This window comes from Equus quagga, chromosome 1 (genome assembly GCF_021613505.1).
Source record: "Equus quagga isolate Etosha38 chromosome 1, UCLA_HA_Equagga_1.0, whole genome shotgun sequence".
NCBI classification, from domain to species: Eukaryota; Metazoa; Chordata; class Mammalia; order Perissodactyla; family Equidae; genus Equus; species Equus quagga.
The window spans coordinates 95,521,816-95,537,756 of NC_060267.1; positions in this window are offsets into that span (position 1 = coordinate 95,521,816).

Here is a 15,941-nt window from a genome sequence, read left to right on the forward strand (position 1 = left end):
CCTCTATGAGCCTGGATTTCTTCGTCTGTGAAAGGGGCCGACCCTGGTCAGCAGGCGCAGGAGGCCACCAGGGAGAAGGAGGCACAGCAAGATGGAGGGTGCAGGGCGGCCACAGTGACAATAAAACAACAGAATCCACAAATGGGGTCCATCCGCATCGTGGGATCTCATTCAGCCGCGAGAAGGCGTACATCCCGGCAGGCTGCGTCACGGGTGGACCTTGAAAACAGAACGCTCAGTGAAAGAAGCCGGACACAGAAGGCCACACGGTGTGTAACTCAGTTTCCACAAAACGTCCGGGATGGGCAGATCCCCAGAGGCGGAAAGTAGATCGGTGGTCCCGGCGGGGAGGGGGAGCGACGGCTAACGGGCCTGGGGTTTCTTTTGGGGGATGGGAATGTTTGGGGACTAGACTGAGGTGTTGGTGACGCACCAGATGTTTTAAAATGGCTCATTTTATGTGATGTGAATTTTACCTCAATTTTAGAAAGGGGACACCGCTCGCCCCTCCCCAGCAGGCAGGCTCGGCTTATAGCAAACAGGAGGTCCTGTGATTAATGACAGCGGCCTGGGGCCCGGCCCCGTGGGAGGACCCCCCACCGCCGGGTCATGGAGTCAGCGTCCACGTTCCACCCACTCCACATGCTGCCCCTCCTGGGAGACCCCGGCCTTCTCTCGCCTCCCCCACCGAGCACACGGGCCGGGGGGCAGTGCGTCTGTGCTCGGCATCCGTGGTCCAGACCTGCCAGGCGGGCAGGCAGCCAGCAGAGTCCAGCCGGCCTGGTGTCGTCAGCTGCGGGGGAGGGACAGGAGTGGATGTGAACAGCTCGCCCCCTCCCCAGGAAAGCGCTGGTGTTTGGATGGGAAGTTCTGCGTGGGAGACCCTCACCCATGGGCAGAGACCCCGGGGCACAGTGGGAAGTGCGTGTCCAGTCCCCCGACCCAGCGGCCCTCCAGGTCTGGTGGTCATTTATAAAGTGGCTCTGTCCTGTCTCCCTGTCAACAGCTCTACAAGAGACCCCTGGCCATTGTCCCTGAGCTGGCCTGCCCTGACCACCAGCCTCGTCTGACCTCCAGAAAGTTCGGAGGTCGAGACCTGTGATGTTCCAGGCTGACTCAGAGACACACCCCTCCTCACGCACCCCTCTCCATTTCTTTCTTTGCTGAGGGAACAATGCTGGCGGCAGATAGGGCGGGTGGCCAGCGTTGGGGGCCGCCGCTGCGGCATCCACACTCCGAGGGGCTCACTGTGGCCTCCCTGGAGGACGGGGAGGTGGGCCAGCCAGCCGCCACCAGCTCTGAGCGAGGGGGCTGTCCCCAGGCCATGGCAGGCGGGGTGAAAAGAAGGATGATGGGGAGATGGACCCCTGTGCCCCCACCGTCCAGTGACACCTCACGTGGCGCTTATTCCTCCTGAAAACCTGCGGCCAGTGTGGTCCGACTCCTCAGAAGGGGGCTGCCACCCGCCCCAGGTCCCCGGCATACAGGGGTAGGGTGTGTGATACCACCCCTCACTGTTCCTCAGGGCAGTGGCCCCAGGAGCCGCCTTCCAGAAGATTCCTCTTTGGCTCGTCAGCCAGGGGCCTCTGTGTAGTTTGTACCCAGGACCACTAGCCTTTCCTTGGGGAGGGGCTGGTGGCTCCTGCCTCCCTGACGGATGCTTTGTTCGGAGCTCCGGCTAATCTTCAGAATGACAAGGTTTAAAATTTAATTAGCAAGTCCCTCTTATGCAAACTCTCCTCATTAAACTAAGTGTCCTGTTAGTTCAAATGAAGCCGCCGGGGCGGGGTGGGGATATATGGCCGGCCTGGCAGAGACGGATAACGAGGCAGGGAATTTTACAGCGGCCTTGGCGGCTGCAAGGCAAGCGACTGTAACTTTGGTGGGCGAATCCTCCTCCAGTCCTTCAGGTGACACCGGCGTCAGAACTGGGGGGAGGAGCTGGGCTGGCTAGTGACAAGGCTGTCAGGGGGTGAAATACGCTGGTGCGGGACACACCACAGCCCGGGGGGATGATGTCACCTGTGGGGACCACTGAGCCCGGACCCCACCATGTGTCTGAAAGATGGACCCGTGGCTGGCAGGTCTGCCTGTGTCACTGCTGGGCCACTGCGTCCTTGTGCCCTGGGGCCCTCTCTGGGGGTCGTGCCCCTCCTGTCCCACCTCCCAGGTCTGGGGCTGGCCTGGTCACCGCCACCAGAATGGGGGAGGCTACTCCTAGTGTTTATAAACTAACATGCATAGCTTATTTTTTTTGTCACAAAAGTGCTATATGATCATTGTGAAAATTTGGAAAACAGAAAAACAAGCCGTCAGTGCCAGTTCACTTAATTCCTCTCACCAAAGACGCCATCTGGGGCTGCTCATCCCAGACTTCACAGGCCACGCGCGCGCGTGCCTTGCACGGGCTGTGTTTGTTTATACCCAACTGCTTTGTAGCCCGCTTCCTCTTAGCTTCAGTGTCACACCATGATCATCTCCTGGGCCACCAAAGGTCCCTCCTGAGATGCATTCTGCTGGTGTCCTCATCTGAGTTCCAGCGGCTGTTCCATCCCCTCCCGTTGTTTTGATGGGGCTCCTGGGCACGTCAGCTCCTGGCAGCGTGGACCAAGTCGAGCCTGGGTGGGAGGGGGCAGCTCCCAGGGCTTATGGGGCCACGGTGCACACCTGCCCCTCCCCCGTGCCCTAGAGTCTGGAGGGTTAGGCCCAGGACCCTCCCAGGGAGGGTCAGCATTTCCCTCTCCAGGGGCATCTGACCAAAGGGAGCAACCCTGTACAGGCTTCCCCTTCCTTTCTAGAATGTTCCCATGCCACGCCACTCCCCACCCCCCATCCACAATCCTCTTTGTCTCTGATGGGGCTCTGAGCACAGTTTTGGGGAACCTATGGTCACTTTCATGGCTCCCACCCCACCCCTAGCTCTCCCCTCCTCTCTCCGGGTCGTGGGTTTGGTAACGTGGAACTTCTCAAACTTCAGCCAAAGGCTGCGACTCTCAGAGCTCCCGGGTGCGTGGTCACGTCTCTGACCCAGTGTGTTATGCCATTGTGGGGGCTCGGACCTGGCGGTGGGTGGAGGAGTGTGGTTATGGACTTGGGAAGGATTTAGGGGGCAACTGAAAGAAAGCGAGGGGTCTCGGGGGCAGCTGAGTGGAGGCATGTCTCCCCATCCTAGGAGGGTTTGCGGCTGGGGTCAGATGTCGTCAGCCTGGCATCTCTGGAGCACGGGGATGATGATGATGGTGATGACAGAGGCTGGAGGAGAAGGTACCTGGGGGGCAGCTGGTACGGGGGAGCCACAGGAGGAGGGCGCATGGGGAGGTGGAGAAGAACCCCGAGGCGTCCCGGCCGCCCCGTGAAAACATTGGACAGGCTGAGCCCACAGAGCCGCCCACAGTAACGGCAGCTGCTGTTTCTCCTTCTTATCTGCTCCTGTAACAGAGTCATCGTCATTGTCGCCCCCACTCAGAGATGGCGCGCACCTTGCCTCTGCTGTCCATCTCACCTTCAGGCTTTGGGGGCCCTTGGGCGGGGTCCCCCACCTCCGTACCATCCTTGTCTGAGAACCCCTGGATGGTGCTTTCCATCCCTGGTTCCCGCTTCCTCCTATGGCCCAGGGATGCAGGTGTATGGCTGCCCCACTGTCCCCATGAGCTGGAGGGCACCCAGTGGGTCTGGGGGGCTGACTCTGGAGGGTGGGCCCCTGGGAAGAGGCCTGTCCAACCCCACACCCATCTTGGTGGCCCACATCCCCCACCCCTGCATCTGGCCATCCATCTTGTCCATCTGGCCCTTTGTGCGTGGGCTGCAGGCTGGCGGGCGGGTGGGCAGGCGCTCCCAAGGGTCTAGGAGGGCCTGAGCGCCCCCCCAAGAGGCCTGGCCGGCCCGCCTCCTGTCACCGTCTTTCACAAATCCTCTGAGGAATTTTTCAATGGAGCTGTCTCTTCTGACTTCCCCCACTCACGGGATGATGAGAGGGGTTAATGGGCCTGGGGTCGAGGGGGCAGCTGGGGGGATGGAGGAGCTGCGGCACCCAGAGGGGGCCCTGCTGCCCCTTCCTCCTGGGCCCGGCGAGGTCGTGGTAAGATTTGGACTGTTCATGCCTGCACCTGGCATTGTTGCCACCTGTCCACCTGTTGGAGGGCCGCCCAGCGGTGAGGAGAGGCCCGGGGAAGGAGCAGTGGGGACGGTGACACGGCAGCGGCCTGAGTGAGGAGACGACTGGCAGCCCACGCCCCACCCCCAGCCCGAGACATTCTGGAAAGTAGCCCAGACAGCTCCTGCGGTGTCCGGGGCAGAAGGCAGTCTAACTCAGGGACGTGTGGGGTTCAGCCTGGGGGGGCTCCGTGTTTGCGGTTTAAGGAGTCTGTGTGTTTGCTGTTTTCTGGTTTTGTCTTTGTTAAAATAATTTGGCCCGTTAGTAATCGGCCAGCTTGTGACTCCAGCTAAAACGTTTAATTAAACAACCAATTTAAACTTTTAGGCCCATCTCTTATCAACTGTAAAAACATCACAGGAAATATAAGAGGACCTAAGAGTCTCCGCTGTGAGTTCAGACGGACAATGGATGGCTTACACGTGTGGGCCTTTGTTGGGCCCCAAAACTGAAGTGACCAACGAGGAAACAAAATACTACGTTCGGAAGTGGAGTTTAAATGTTTAAGGGAATTTAACTGAGTTGTAAAAAGTTACTTAACATCGTTCTTAGAATTTGCCAGTCTTCATAATAGAATCATATTTGTAAACTAAACTTAAAAACTTAGCAAACAACTAGAGTTTTGAGTTAACTGAATATTTGAAAAACCAAAGAAATTACACTGAATGCTCTTTTCTTTACAAAACAGAGAGGAACGTTCAGGAGCGCAGGATGTTGATATCAAGCACATTAAATTTCGCTGCCCAGCCTCTCACTCGGGAGGGCCGTTGCGTCCTCTGAGCTTCTCCGGGTGTGAATGACAAGCTCCTCACTTCTGTCTATTGTGGGTTGAATAATGTCCCCCAAAAAGAGAAGTTCAAGTCCTCACCCCCAGTGCCTGTGAATGGAGCCTTGTTAGGAAATGGGGCCTTTGCAGATGTCATTGAGTTAAGATGAGGACACACAGGATTGGGCTGGCCCTGCTCCAGGACCAGTGTCCTTCTGAGAAGGGGGAAATCTGGACTTGGAGACTCATGGGAAGACGGCCGTGTGATGACAGAGGCCGAGTTCGGGGTGATGCTTCCACGAGCCGAGGGACACCAAGGCTGGCAGGCACCGCCAGAAGCTGGAGGGAGGCCTGGACCACATCCTGCCTCAGAGCCTGCAGGGGGAGCCAGCTCTGCCCGTGCCTCGGTTTCCACCGTGGCCTCCAGAACTGGGGCAGAGCATGTGTCTGTCATGTGAGCCGCCCAGTGTTGGAACTTTGTCCGGGCGGCCCTGGGCACTCACACCCCTCCTGGGTGTCACACCAGTCCGTCACACTGGCCCCCAGCAGGTCCTCCCAGGACCACGGTTCAGGGCGCTCGGGTCTCTGCTTTGTGCCGGGCACAGGGTGAGCAGGGCCAAGAGGGTCCTGAGCGAGTCAGCTGACTGCCAGTGGGCCCGGCGCACCTGTAGGGGTCCTACATGCTCCAGGGGCCTGGCACTTCCTTCCCCACCAGGGCCGCGGCTGCGACGCCCAGCTCCCTGCCCGCACCAGCTGGGCCTGTCCCTCCTTCCTCGGACTGTCCCCTTAGCCACGCAGCCTGTGCGGCCACTGCAGCTTCAACCCACTGACCAGCGGAGCCTGGACTCTTCCACCGGCTTGTTATAGGCTGACGGGGTGGGGAGCAGGCACACCAGCCGCCCCCCTTCCTCCCCAGAGGCCCTGGCGACCCTGCCCCAGCTCTCCCAAATCCGCCAATATTAGAGAGGATTTGTGTCCCCGATAAATAATGCAAAGTTAAATTACATCCGCTCCGGCTTAAATTTTCATATTCCTATTTCTCATCTCCATAAAGAAATTCTGTTCGAGGGCCTCACTGGGCGGCCCCTGCCAGCTGCCAGGACGCTCCTAATGAAATGACTCCTCCAGGCGGCGGGGCGGGCTGTGGGGGCGGCCACCCGCGGGGGGAAAAGGTAAAAGGCCGGAGTTCAAATTATTTATCTCCCTAATAACTTAACAGACCGCATGCATTATGTGGAGCAGGGCGGGTGGGGCTGTGGGAGGAGGTAGGCGGTGGGGGGTGGGTCATTACCAGAGTGACCCCATCGCAAGGGCACCACAAGGGCTTGCCTTAGAAGCATCTGCAGAGCCAGGGTCCTTCCCCCATCTGGGGCGAGGGGGGTCAGCATGACCCTCCTGGGGAGCTCTGACCCCACTCGCCCTTGGTGAAGTGCAGGCACTGGGACGGCGCTCCCTCAGGCTCCTCGCCCCTCTGCCCTGGGTGAGGTCAGGAGCTGGCTTTGCAGACTTGAGTGGCTTTCCCGGGCCCGGGACATAGTAGGTGCTTAGAAATGTTGAGGGCACAATGTTGCCCAGCACAGGGGCCGTGCAGGGAGGAGGGGAGACCCTGGGCCTGCCTCGAGCGCACTGGGGTCCAGACAGAATGAACTGGAACCCCAGGCGGGATCAGGAGAGGCCCCTCGTGGCTGGCGTCCCAGGGGGAGAGCAGAGCAGGGGGCTGCCACGGGCCACGAAGGGTGAGCAGGAGGAGGCGGCCCCCACGCAGGGAGCGACCTGGGAGGAAGGGCCGTGGCAGAGGTGGGGAGGACGTGGCCAGACAGACCTCGGGGCAGCCTCGGAGGCCCCGAAACCAAGACAAAGAGCTGCGGCCAGAATTTGAATCCTTTGTTATGATTAAAAAGAAGGGTGCGCAGACCCCCTGCGAGTCCTTCTCAATGGCAGGGTCTTTGCGGGAGAGTTCGCTGGGTCTCCCTGGCTCTGCAGATGGTGTCTCTGGACCAGGACCAGGGGCTCTAGCTCTTTTCTAGGCTCTCAGGCCCTGGGGGCCGTTCCCTGGGCCTCCCCCACTCCTGAGGTGTCAAGGTGGGCCCAGCGGCCCCTCATTGGGCTGTCTTGGCCCCGCACCCCACTTTCCCTCCCCCTCGGGCCCAGCCCCTCTACCTACTTCCTGCCATCAGGGTGCCCGGGGGAGCCCCAGACCCTGCTTGGCCAGGCAGCCTGCCCGGTCTGCTGCCTCCCCCTGTGCCAGCTGCCCCCTCACCTCGTATTTATGGCCACTTAATCTGTGTGAGCAGCCAGCCCCCAATATATCTCCAAGTATTGATCAACTTTAGGCTGATAGAAGTTCAAGCTCACGGGGCCTCGCTCTTTGACCCCCAAATAGGGTATGAATCTCCATTGAATAGAGTGATATTCGCACACGGCTCCTACCCAGGGCTGGAGGCTGCGGGGAAAATCAATGAAGGGCGCTAATGACTCACGATTTATAGAACACCTGCCATTTTAATATTAGAATAAATGTCCTATTGCGGAGGGAGGGGGACACAGGGGGTCTCCAGGAAAATATTTCTTAGACAGCCTTTTCTGCTGGAAAATGATGTGCGTGGAATTTTATGAAGTCAAATTTATAGACCTCATTTAGGCTTATAATTTAAAACTCCTTATGAGAAAGACATTAAGTAGAGTGCTTGGGGGTGGGGGGCGGCAGGGGCTGGACAAGTGGGTGGTCCCAGAGCTGGAGCGAGAGAGGCCTGTGGTGAGGGCCCAGGGGGCACAGGAGAGGAGGGCCCGGCCGTCGGGGGCCAGCGGGCAGCTCTGCCAGGGCCTGGGCAGCTGGGCAGCTGAGGGAGGCGGCAGGCCCGAGGGCACTCGCCCAGGCCGGGCTCCAGCAGGAGAGCCCAGGGGCAGGGGGCGTGAATGTGCTCCATCCAGGGTCTCAGGACCCCATCCCAGAGCCTCAGGCCTGACAAGGAAGGAACGTCCCACGAAGGTGAGCCTGCCATAGATGGCCACACACAGCCCAGGCGAGGCCGGCGTGTGCACATGTGCACACTCACTCCCACGTGGTGCTGTCCACCCCATGCAGGCACACGTGCACACTCCAGCTTCTCGACAGCCTGTCCTTGACGTCTGACTTCAAAGCCCCTTCGATTTCCCCGCTGAAGAGAGTTCTTGGCTCCCAGTGTCCCATCCTAGAGGGGCTCAGAGTCCAGCATCCTGGGCTGAGCGGAGGTCAAGGGGACTCCCCAAATATTGTTGTTTGGATAAACCCGTGAGAACGCACCACAGAGGGACTGGGGGCTGGGGGAGGGGACTCCCTTTGGTCTGGATGGCCTCAGGCCAGGGCCAGAGCCTCACCCACCACAGGTCCGACACCAGGCAAGAAGCGAACCTGCCACCTGGACGGCAGACGGCCGGACGCCCTCTCCCTCAGCCCGACCCCCTGCAGCGGCAGGCCCTGTGCACATGGAGATCAGGAGGCCAGGGCCAGGGCTCGGTGGGTCTCTGGGTGACACTTGGCCCATCCGAGCCAACAAGTCTGTTGGAAACAGCTGGGGCCTCTTGCAGGCCCTCACCTTCCCCTTGGGCTGAGTGAATCCCTTCCCCTCTGGGCCTCAGTTTCCCCAGCTGTAACTGGAGAAGTTTCTTGCCTGACAGTCTGAGAGGCCTCAGTTCCAGGCCACAGTCTCTGATTCTGGAGCCCTCCTCGAGGGGTCAGGTCATGACCCCGGTCTGATCCCACGCAGTCCCTGCCAGAAACACACCTGAGAGGCCGTGGCTGGCCCTGGGAACCGGCAGGGACATGCAGGCTCTCCGGGAGACCCAGCCTTGGGGAGCCGGCATTTCCTGAGGATTAAGGTCGGACGGGCAGGCATTAGCTCTTCTGCTAAGGGGTATCATCTTTCCCAGACGGGAGAGCAGAAGAAGGGGACGGGTGACCGAGGAGGCCCCTTCAGGGCTGGGGCTCCTCACTGAGGACCGGGTGGGTCACTCTCGGGGACAGAGCAGAGGCAGCCCGCAGCGAGGGCAGAGCGTGCAAGGGGCCCAGGAAACTGGCGCCGTGCCAAGCACCTCCCCCAGCCCAATCCAGGACGGCCCCGGCCCACCCGAGCACAGGCTTCACCACTTAAATCTTCAACGCCGGCAGGGCCCAGGAGGTCCCCTGCGTCTTCCTTGAGAATGAGATGACAAGCAGTCACACGTCCCCCCACAAACTCATTGCATGCCCCGGCGGGCGCCCGGTGCGGGACGGGCACATTTACATTTTCCACTTTATTAAGGGAGGGAGCCGAGCTGGGGAACGCTGCCTTCCCTCTGTGGTCAATCCGGCTCCCGGAGGCGGTAAATCTCCAGGCCTGTGATTTGTGGCTCCGCACTCCCGATAAATTAAATCTTTCTTGATGAAAAGGTTGGTGCTCCCGGCTCTGCTTGAGGTCACTGTTTGTCCAAAGCAAGTGGCTGAGAAGAAGGCCGGGGCCAGGCTCCCTGCTGCCCACCCCCGCCGGCCGCCTTCCCATACCCGGAGCCAGGGGGAGGGCGCAGCCAGGGCTGGGCGGCCGGGCCGGGAGGATGCCACTTCCTGGCAGAGCCGGGCCCTCTGCACTGACTTCCTCCCAGATATGTGGCCGTTCCGCCCGGATCCCTCACCAACAATGCACGTTTTGGCTCTTGGTCTATTTCTAGAAATCCCTGTAGTAATAAAGAAGGAAGCCATTCTTGGACTGCTCAGAGGCAGGGTTGCAGGCAGACGGGGGCTGTGCTGGAGTGCTGCCCAGGCCCTGCACTGTGGGGTGGCTTTAGGACTGTGCCGGAATGTGACCTTCCGGGTGGCCTTTGCTGCTCGTGGGGCCGTCTGGGGCAGCGGGGTGGGCAGAGGCACTGAGGTCACACCGCTGAGCTGGGGCCGGCCTCCACTGTCCCACGGCCTCCCCACAGCTCTCTGAGCCTTGGGTCCGAATCTGTGGAATGAAGACTCGACCCCTGGAGAGAGCGGGTGTGGGGCACACAAGTGAGTGCTCGCTCTTGTTAACCCACCGTCGAGCTGGGACTTGAGGCCGCCCTAGCTTTCTCGGAGCTGAAAAGGCTGGACCCTGAATGCGGAACTCGTGCACAGCAGCGTCTAGAACCAGCGGGGAGAGCAGTGTTCCTGGCAGCCCACTCTGGGTCGCCGTGGGAAGTGCGCACCAAGGACAGCCCGGGCCTCGGCAGAAGGTGGCCAACGGCCTCCTGGACTAAGAGGGAGAGACAGATGAGCCTCTGACCCCGGGAGGGTCATCTGGGGCGAAGTTGCCACGAGAGCGACTCACACAATCATCTGGGACTTTCAACCCAGCCCGGGGCCCGCTCTTTTAATATACTGCAGATCCGTGTCAGAAACCACAAGGAACGAGGTCTGCATTTTGGAACAAAAAGATTTATGGCCTCGGTTAAGAGTTGACCCGGGGGAAAGTGCTGGAGAAGTTGCTCTGCCACGGAAGGAGATCTCGCAGAGCTCAGAAGAGCCTGCCATTGCCAAAGTCAACACGGCTCGAGGCTCGCTCGGGTTTCAGGAGGTGCGGCGGGCCGGCTGGGGTCCGGGCCGCATTCCTGCCAGGCAGGGGCTTAGGCGCTGGCCCCGAGACAGAAGCCCTGACCCCGCTTCCTGGGCCTCAGGTTGCAGGACCATTACGCTGATGAATCCGGTCGTTGCCGAGCTCGCAGGGCTTTTTGGCTGATTGCTTTTGGGAGCCCCCTCCTCCAACGCCCCCTCGGAATTCCCATCTATTTCTTTTATTTAGTTTTTGGTTGGGAGGGGTGGGGACCCTTTCCTGGCCACCTGGGGTGGTGAGGGGGTGACGGTGGGCTGGCAGAAGGCGAGGCCTGATTTGAATGCCGGCAATTCTCACAATAGCATCTATGTGGAGCCCAGAGAGGGAGGCAGGAAGTGGCCCAGGCAAGGGTCAGGTGACCCATTGGGGTCAAAGTCCTGGGGAACTCAGCCACCCACCCTGCGAGGGAGGGTCCGGCCTTGGGCCCTGGAACTCAAGCCCTGGGCACGGCTGCCCCCCTGGAGGGACTGTGGGTGAACCCCGGATGGGCTGAAGGCTGGACCACGGCTACCAGGGCTAGCCTGCAGGGCCCTGTGACCCGGGCTTCCACAAGTGTCTGTTCACACCTGTTACCTCGCTGCCTGGCCCACAGGCCTGCCCGGGTCACAGGGCCCCTCCATTCCCTCCACCTCCCATCCCCCACCATCCCCACTCTATCTCTCTCCACCCCTCAACCCCCTCCATCCCCCTCCATCCTCCTCCACCCTCCTCCATCCCCCTCCATCCCTGGTTCTTCCCCACTCCATCCCCCTGTTACTTGGCTCCTTTCTGAGTCTCTAGCCTCAGGACCTTTGCACCTGCTGTGTCCACTGCGTGGCACACTCTTCTCCACCTGCTCCCTGGGACCCCCTCCCCAGCCTCCTGCGCTGAGCTCCCTGGACCCCTTCCAGGTGGCCACTCCAGCTGGAATCACTGGAGCGCAGTCCAGGCCTGTGCTCAGGAGCCAGGTCCCATCGGGCCACAGTGGAAGAGTGTGGGGCCAGTGAAAGTGGGTGAGGGCCAGCCCAGGAGCTTGTGATGGGGTTCAGGACATGCACCCCAAAATATGGCACTGGGCATAATGACCATTTTATTTTATTGTTAGGGGTTTCTTTTGGTGAGGAAGATTGTTGCTGAGCTGACATCTGTGCCAGTCTCCCTCTATTTTGTATGTGGGATGCTGCATGGCCTGACGAGCAGTGTGTAGGTCCATACCTTGGATCTGAACCCAAGAACCTCGGGCTGCCAAAGCGGAGCACACAAAGAGCCACTATGCCACCGGGCCGGCCCCAATAATGACGATTTTAAGCTGAAGGAGTCTGAGAAAATTGCAGAAGCCGGGACACTGGTCTGACCTTCCCACCATCTCCCCTGAACGGTCACGAAGCCCCCAGAGGAGAGGCGCCCTCCGCACACCCGACACTTGGAGGACAGGAGCATCTCTGAAGACGGGGGACGCCGAGCAGAATCCTAGCACGCAGGCCCTGCTGAGGTCCCCCCAGGTCACTACAGTCACCTCGCCCTCCTTCCCAGGGCTGCCCGCCCCCGTCAACCCTGGCAGGGGACACAGCTCTGTTTCTCCAGGTCTTCATTTCTTTACGGAGGCTCCCACGTGACGTCACACACTGAGTAAACCTGTGTGCTTTTCTCCTCTTCTGCCTTTCTCAGTTTACTTTTTAGAGCCAGCCAGGGGCCTGAAGACGGCCGAGGAATCTTCTGCACCCCCTGCACCTGGGACTGTGTGTCAGTGTCCTGGGGCAGCCGTAACAAATGACCACAAACAGGCTGGCTCGAAAACAGGAATTGATTCTCTCCCACTTCAGGAGACCAAAAAATCTGAAGTCAAGGCGTTGCCGAGCCCAGCTCCCTCCGGAGGCTCCCGGGGCGGGTGCTTCCTGCCTCTCCCAGCTTCAGGGGCTCCAGGTGTCCCTGGCTTGTGGCCGCATCACTCCAGTCTCTGCTCGTGGCTTCTCCTCCTTGTCTGTGTTTCTCTCTGTGTCCCTCCACTTCTCATAAGGACACCAGTCCCTGGATGTGCCCACTGCCTCTGTGTGCCCCTCTGTAAAGGGACGTGGCCGTCCTGCCTCAGGGGATCGGCAGCCTCCAGGAGGCTCCCTGCCCGCCTGCTCCGGCTCTGGACTCAGAGCAATGCCCCTGGCAGCCTGGGGGCCCAGGACTCAGAGACCTCAGGGCCGAGCTGCAGCGGCATCTTCCCCCTCCCCAGTGAAGCGTTTCCATCTCCAAGAGATGTCCCCAAACTTCCACCAAATGCCCCTACCCAGCGGGAGCGGGAGCCATGGATTGAGGTGAACTCCCAGCTGCTTTTGCACCGTCAGGGCCACGGCCAGTGGGGAAGGGACAACTTCGTGCCGTCGACAATTAACCCTGCGAGGTGTGCTCGCCGCCTCCCTGGGCCATCAGAGCGAGCGCAGGCAGCTGCTGTCTGCTGGAGCCACAGGCCTCACATCAAGGGGTCCCTGCTCCTGCCATCCGCCCGCCTCTCACTTGCTGGGTTTGGGTGGAGGACCAAGGACGTCCTCAGCACCCCTGCTCACCCCACCCCCTTCCACCAGTGGCAGTGTAGGGGGTCCCGTCCCCCACCCCTACCCCCGCATGCCTACGTGTGGGGGCTTCCCAACCCGGACACTATTACCACCAACCACAGTCACCGCTCCTGGCCACATGGCCGGACTCTGCCAGGCACCAGGCAAAGCCTGTGACCCTGGACATCCTGACAGGTCCTCGTGGCAATCCACGCAAGGGGACCATCAACCTCATTCACAGATGAGTAAACTGAGCCTCCCAGAAGTGACGCCACTCAGGTCACAATTAGCTTCAGGGGCTGAGCGGGGGCTGGATCCAAGGCCACATCCAGCCGATGTCCAAGGCTTGCTGTCTCCCCCTTGCCCCATCTCCCACACCCAACAGTTGAAGTTCTCCAGCAGAGCGGGAGCCCCCAGGGTGGCCAGCACCTCCCCAGAGCAGCCTCTGAGGCTGGGGGTGGGGGCGGACAGGCACCAGGACACAGACTGGGGAGCAGAGTCCAGGGGCCTCACGAGCACTGTGTGCGGAAGTAGGGGACCATCCCACAGCCCGGAGCCCACCCCTCAGTGTCCCAGCTCCCCCAGGCTCCCAGCACCTGGTGGGGGGAAATGCAAGTACTGGGTGAGGATGCTGGCTGGGGGGTGGGGGTACTGGTGGGGGCAGGTGGGGGTGCTGGTGGGGGCAGGTGGGGGGCAGGAAGGCCATGTCCCAGCTGCAGGTGGCCCTGCCAAGGACCTTCGGTGCCAGCGCTGAGCCCAGAGCTCTCTCGCTGCCCGGGGAGGACAGTCTGCTGGCTCCTGGGTGGCATTAAGTTGCACAGGACGGAAATCCGACCCTGTGCAGCCGCCATCTGAGACGGGGGCATTCTTTGTTTGCTCTCTGGGGTAAATTCCGGCCTCCTGGGCTCCCCACTGCAATTCTGTTGACTTAATTTGGCTTTTGTCTGGGCAGCCCCCAGAGGGGATTACCAAGGGTCCTGTTACAATTCCCAGGACTGGGCCCCGAGGACGAGTTCAGGGGCAGGGGTGGCAGCAGAGGGGAGGGCCGGGCCTATTTTCCCGTCGTCCTGGTGACAACCTGTGCGTGGCCGCTCCAGGCTCTGGAGGCCTCCCGGCGGGCGGGGCGCCGGAAGCAGGGCGGGAGAGCCCACAGGCCCGTCCCTGTGCTCGTGAGGCTGACAGTCCAGCGGAGAGACAGTCAGGCAAGGCCAACACCAGCAAGGTGTTTCAAATGGTGCCAAGTGCTTTACACAAAACCAAGGAGGGGAGGAGAACGTGGCTGCGGTTTAGATACGGGCAGGGAGGCCCCAGGCTGGGCTGGGGACACGTCCACTGGGACTTTCATGACCCATCGGAACTACCTGGGTGGGAGTCAGGAGAGGTATTCCAGCCGGAAAACAGCAATTACAAAGGTCCTGAGGCAAGAAGACCTGGGCCTGTCCCAGGAATGGGTAGGAGGAAGGAGGCAAAGACAGGAGGAGCGCCACAGCCTTGGGGGGGTCAGGAGGTCAGAGATTGAGGCAATAAGATGGGCTTTGCGGGGGGCGGGCAGGCTTGAGTGTGCTCCATCTTACAGAAGAGGAAACTGAGGTCGAGAGAGGCTCCGAGGCAGGACCCTGGAGACAGAGCTGACAGGGGCTGAGCCAGGATCAAATCCCGGCCCAGGGATTTCAACCTGCTTTCGGGACCCCTGGGGCCAGCACCCACTTCCGGGGGTCCCTGACTGGAGCGGGAGCCCCCCCATCCCAGCTGGGCTCACAGCCTCCTACACACCCCTTCCCAAGGCAGTGAGTCCCCTGGGTGGGCACAGAGAGGGCTCAGCCCTGGCACAGAGCCCCCCCCCCCCCCCCCCCCCCCCCCACCCTAGGGCTGCTGGCCTCTGCTGCCCCCTGGCTGCCACCCTGGCCAGGGTAGCATCGACCCCACCATGTGTTACCGCCAGGCTCCCTCTGGGGTCCAACCTGGGATTTTGCAAACAGGTTCACCAAATTGTCAATTAAGTGAAAATCAATCCTGAGTCATTCATCACAGGCTGCTCGGGCAGCGCAGGGGCCGCCATCGATTGGGGCCCCCGGGGAGCAATTGAGGCCAAGTGCAGCACCACATCTGCTGCATCAGGGCAGCCTCTGCGATCCATCATCGGGAATGGCCGGGTGGGGGTTTGGGCCTCCCGGGAGGGCAGGTGGAAGCGGGCACAAGGCCCTCTGCCCAATGGAGGCTCCTCTCTCTCCCCCGGCCCCCACAGCCCCACCATCTCCTCTCCCAGTGCTGCCCCAGGGGCACTTGGGGGTCTCTTCTTCAGAGACCTCCTAGCCCTGAGGTCACGGCAGGGGGTGTGGCATATGTAGGAAGAGACTGGCCCTCCCTCCAGCCTCAGCCTCCCCTCTCGGCCTGACCCCTCCGCACTGGGCACCCTGACCTCTGCTCCCCTGACTTTCGCCCCCACCCCAGCATGAGGCTGTGACCCACATGGTACCTGAAATGCACCAGCAGAGCTCCAGGGGCCCCCCTCCGGGGATGAAGTCCAGTGAGGCCCCCAGCTAGGGGTCAGTCAGGCTGGGGATGCTTCTCCAGGAGAGCAGAGCCCCCTGAACTCCTCACGCCTCCCTGCACACGCCCGGGCATCTGCTGTGCCCAGAAACGCCTGCATCCCGTAACTCTTTTATAAGGCAGCCCTCAGGCCGTTGCCCTGTGTCAGGAGGAAGTTAGCCATTTCCCCACCTGCACTCAGCCTGGCCCCAGGCCCTCGAGGGAGCCACATCAGCCAGGGCTTCGGGACTGGGCAGCCATGTGGTCAGCACTCGGGGGCGGTGCACCCTGCCCTACAAGCCAGTAGTACCTCTGGTGAAGGGGCCCCTCTGGCACCCCCATTATCCCCACTGGTCAGATGAGCTCATGGCAGAGGAGCCCGC